Genomic DNA, 5,000 nt, shown 5'->3' on the forward strand with positions numbered 1-5,000 from the left:
GCCCTCGCCACCGAAGCCCCGGAGGAGGTCGCCCTCGCCACCGAAGCCCCGGAGGAGGTCGCCCTCGCCACCGAAGCCCCGGAGGAGGTCGCCCTCGCCACCGAAGCCCCGGAGGAGGTCGCCCTCGCCACCGAAGCCCCGGAGGAGGTCGCCCTCGCCACCGAAGCCCCGGAGGAGATCGCCCTCGCCACCGAAGCCCCGGAGGAGGTCGCCCTCGCCACCGAAGCCCCGGAGGAGGTCGCCCTCGCCACCGAAGCCCCGGAGGAGGTCGCCCTCGCCACCGAAGCCCCGGAGGAGGTCGCCCTCGCCACCGAAGCCCCGGAGGAGGTCGCCCTCGCCACCGAAGCCCCGGAGGAGGTCGCCCTCGCCACCGAAGCCCCGGAGGAGGTCGCCCTCGCCACCGAAGCCCCGGAGGAGGTCGCCCTCGCCACCGAAGCCCCGGAGGAGGTCGCCCTCGCCACCGAAGCCCCGGAGGAGGTCGCCCTCGCCACCGAAGCCCCGGAGGAGGTCGCCCTCGCCACCGAAGCCCCGGAGGAGGTCGCCCTCGCCACCGAAGCCCCGGAGGAGGTCGCCCTCGCCACCGAAGCCCCGGAGGAGGTCGCCCTCGCCACCGAAGCCCCGGAGGAGGTCGCCCTCGCCACCGAAGCCCCGGAGGAGGTCGCCCTCGCCACCGAAGCCCCGGAGGAGGTCGCCCTCGCCACCGAAGCCCCGGAGGAGGTCGCCCCTTCTACCGAAACCCCGGAGGAGATCGCCCTCGCCACCGAAGCCCCGGAGGAGGTCGCCCCTTCTACCGAAGCCCCGGAGGAGATCGCCCTCGCCACCGAAGCCCCGGAGGAGGTCGCCCCTTCTACCGAAACCCCGGAGGAGATCGCCCTCGCCACCGAAGCCCCGGAGGAGATCGCCCTCGCCACCGAAGCCCCGGAGGAGGTCGCCCCTTCTACCGAAACCCCGGAGGAGATCGCCCTCGCCACCGAAGCCCCGGAGGAGGTCGCCCTCGCCACCGAAGCCCCGGAGGAGATCGCCCTCGCCACCGAAGCCCCGGAGGAGGTCGCCCCTTCTACCGAAACCCCGGAGGAGATCGCCCTCGCCACCGAAGCCCCGGAGGAGGTCGCCCTCGCCACCGAAGCCCCGGAGGAGGTCGCCCTCGCCACCGAAGCCCCGGAGGAGGTCGCCCCTTCTACCGAAACCCCGGAGGAGATCGCCCTCGCCACCGAAGCCCCGGAGGAGATCGCCCTCGCCACCGAAGCCCCGGAGGAGGTCGCCCTCGCCACCGAAGCCCCGGAGGAGGTCGCCCCTTCTACCGAAACCCCGGAGGAGATCGCCCTCGCCACCGAAGCCCCGGAGGAGGTCGCCCCTTCTACCGAAGCCCCGGAGGAGGTCGCCCCTTCTACCGAAACCCCGGAGGAGATCGCCCTCGCCACCGAAGCCCCGGAGGAGGTCGCCCCTTCTACCGAAACCCCGGAGGAGATCGCCCTCGCCACCGAAGCCCCGGAGGAGGTCGCCCTCGCCACCGAAGCCCCGGAGGAGATCGCCCTCGCCACCGAAGCCCCGGAGGAGGTCGCCCTCGCCACCGAAGCCCCGGAGGAGATCGCCCTCGCCACCGAAGCCCCGGAGGAGATCGCCCTCGCCACCGAAGCCCCGGAGGAGGTCGCCCCTTCTACCGAAACCCCGGAGGAGATCGCCCTCGCCACCGAAGCCCCGGAGGAGGTCGCCCTCGCCACCGAAGCCCCGGAGGAGGTCGCCCCTTCTACCGAAACCCCGGAGGAGATCGCCCTCGCCACCGAAGCCCCGGAGGAGGTCGCCCCTTCTACCGAAACCCCGGAGGAGATCGCCCTCGCCACCGAAGCCCCGGAGGAGATCGCCCCCGCCACCGAAGCCCCGGAGGAGGTCGCCCTCGCCACCGAAGCCCCGGAGGAGGTCGCCCTCGCCACCGAAGCCCCGGAGGAGGTCGCCCCTTCTACCGAAGCCCCGGAGGAGGTCGCCCTCGCCACCGAAGCCCCGGAGGAGGTCGCCCCTTCTACCGAAGCCCCGGAGGAGATCGCCCTCGCCACCGAAGCCCCGGAGGAGGTCGCCCCTTCTACCGAAACCCCGGAGGAGATCGCCCTCGCCACCGAAGCCCCGGAGGAGATCGCCCTCGCCACCGAAGCCCCGGAGGAGGTCGCCCTCGCCACCGAAGCCCCGGAGGAGGTCGCCCCTTCTACCGAAACCCCGGAGGAGATCGCCCTCGCCACCGAAGCCCCGGAGGAGATCGCCCTCGCCACCGAAGCCCCGGAGGAGGTCGCCCTCGCCACCGAAGCCCCGGAGGAGGTCGCCCCTTCTACCGAAACCCCGGAGGAGATCGCCCTCGCCACCGAAGCCCCGGAGGAGGTCGCCCTCGCCACCGAAGCCCCGGAGGAGGTCGCCCCTTCTACCGAAACCCCGGAGGAGATCGCCCTCGCCACCGAAGCCCCGGAGGAGGTCGCCCTCGCCACCGAAGCCCCGGAGGAGGTCGCCCTCGCCACCGAAGCCCCGGAGGAGGTCGCCCTCGCCACCGAAGCCCCGGAGGAGGTCGCCCTCGCCACCGAAGCCCCGGAGGAGGTCGCCCTCGCCACCGAAGCCCCGGAGGAGGTCGCCCTCGCCACCGAAGCCCCGGAGGAGGTCGCCCTCGCCACCGAAGCCCCGGAGGAGGTCGCCCTCGCCACCGAAGCCCCGGAGGAGGTCGCCCTCGCCACCGAAGCCCCGGAGGAGGTCGCCCTCGCCACCGAAGCCCCGGAGGAGGTCGCCCCTTCTACCGAAGCCCCGGAGGAGGTCGCCCTCGCCACCGAAGCCCCGGAGGAGGTCGCCCTCGCCACCGAAGCCCCGGAGGAGGTCGCCCTCGCCACCGAAGCCCCGGAGGAGGTCGCCCTCGCCACCGAAGCCCCGGAGGAGATCGCCCTCGCCACCGAAGCCCCGGAGGAGGTCGCCCTCGCCACCGAAGCCCCGGAGGAGATCGCCCTCGCCACCGAAGCCCCGGAGGAGGTCGCCCTCGCCACCGAAGCCCCGGAGGAGGTCGCCCTCGCCACCGAAGCCCCGGAGGAGGTCGCCCTCGCCACCGAAGCCCCGGAGGAGGTCGCCCTCGCCACCGAAGCCCCGGAGGAGGTCGCCCTCGCCACCGAAGCCCCGGAGGAGATCGCCCTCGCCACCGAAGCCCCGGAGGAGGTCGCCCTCGCCACCGAAGCCCCGGAGGAGGTCGCCCCTTCTACCGAAACCCCGGAGGAGGTCGCCCTCGCCACCGAAGCCCCGGAGGAGGTCGCCCTCGCCACCGAAGCCCCGGAGGAGATCGCCCTCGCCACCGAAGCCCCGGAGGAGGTCGCCCTCGCCACCGAAGCCCCGGAGGAGATCGCCCTCGCCACCGAAGCCCCGGAGGAGGTCGCCCTCGCCACCGAAGCCCCGGAGGAGGTCGCCCCTTCTACCGAAGCCCCGGAGGAGGTCGTCCCTTCTACCGAAACCCCGGAGGAGATCGCCCTCGCCACCGAAGCCCCGGAGGAGGTCGCCCTCGCCACCGAAGCCCCGGAGGAGATCGCCCTCGCCACCGAAGCCCCGGAGGAGGTCGCCCCTTCTACCGAAACCCCGGAGGAGATCGCCCTCGCCACCGAAGCCCCGGAGGAGATCGCCCTCGCCACCGAAGCCCCGGAGGAGGTCGCCCCTTCTACCGAAACCCCGGAGGAGATCGCCCTCGCCACCGAAGCCCCGGAGGAGATCGCCCTCGCCACCGAAGCCCCGGAGGAGATCGCCCTCGCCACCGAAGCCCCGGAGGAGATCGCCCTCGCCACCGAAGCCCCGGAGGAGGTCGCCCTCGCCACCGAAGCCCCGGAGGAGATCGCCCTCGCCACCGAAGCCCCGGAGGAGGTCGCCCTCGCCACCGAAGCCCCGGAGGAGATCGCCCTCGCCACCGAAGCCCCGGAGGAGGTCGCCCTCGCCACCGAAGCCCCGGAGGAGGTCGCCCTCGCCACCGAAGCCCCGGAGGAGGTCGCCCTCGCCACCGAAGCCCCGGAGGAGGTCGCCCTCGCCACCGAAGCCCCGGAGGAGGTCGCCCTCGCCACCGAAGCCCCGGAGGAGGTCGCCCTCGCCACCGAAGCCCCGGAGGAGATCGCCCTCGCCACCGAAGCCCCGGAGGAGGTCGCCCTCGCCACCGAAGCCCCGGAGGAGGTCGCCCTCGCCACCGAAGCCCCGGAGGAGGTCGCCCTCGCCACCGAAGCCCCGGAGGAGATCGCCCTCGCCACCGAAGCCCCGGAGGAGATCGCCCTCGCCACCGAAGCCCCGGAGGAGATCGCCCTCGCCACCGAAGCCCCGGAGGAGGTCGCCCTCGCCACCGAAGCCCCGGAGGAGGTCGCCCCTTCTACCGAAACCCCGGAGGAGATCGCCCTCGCCACCGAAGCCCCGGAGGAGGTCGCCCTCGCCACCGAAGCCCCGGAGGAGGTCGCCCCTTCTACCGAAACCCCGGAGGAGATCGCCCTCGCCACCGAAGCCCCGGAGGAGATCGCCCTCGCCACCGAAGCCCCGGAGGAGGTCGCCCTCGCCACCGAAGCCCCGGAGGAGGTCGCCCTCGCCACCGAAGCCCCGGAGGAGGTCGCCCTCGCCACCGAAGCCCCGGAGGAGGTCGCCCTCGCCACCGAAGCCCCGGAGGAGGTCGCCCTCGCCACCGAAGCCCCGGAGGAGGTCGCCCTCGCCACCGAAGCCCCGGAGGAGGTCGCCCTCGCCACCGAAGCCCCGGAGGAGGTCGCCCTCGCCACCGAAGCCCCGGAGGAGGTCGCCCTCGCCACCGAAGCCCCGGAGGAGATCGCCCTCGCCACCGAAGCCCCGGAGGAGGTCGCCCTCGCCACCGAAGCCCCGGAGGAGGTCGCCCTCGCCACCGAAGCCCCGGAGGAGGTCGCCCTCGCCACCGAAGCCCCGGAGGAGGTCGCCCTCGCCACCGAAGCCCCGGAGGAGGTCGCCCTCGCCACCGAAGCCCCGGAGGAGATCGCCCTCGCCACCGAAGCCCC

The 5,000-nt window shown here is 74.2% G+C and overlaps 1 protein-coding gene across 1 annotated transcript in view; it reads left to right on the forward strand.

Annotated features, from left to right (window-relative positions):
• LOC125035899 overlaps positions 1 to 5,000 on the forward strand; it is an 18,337-nt gene that overhangs the window by 4,067 nt on the left and 9,270 nt on the right. The gene's annotated exons all lie outside the window — the stretch shown is intronic.

This window comes from Penaeus chinensis, chromosome 20, assembly GCF_019202785.1.
Source record: "Penaeus chinensis breed Huanghai No. 1 chromosome 20, ASM1920278v2, whole genome shotgun sequence".
Lineage (NCBI taxonomy): Eukaryota > Metazoa > Arthropoda > Malacostraca > Decapoda > Penaeidae > Penaeus > Penaeus chinensis.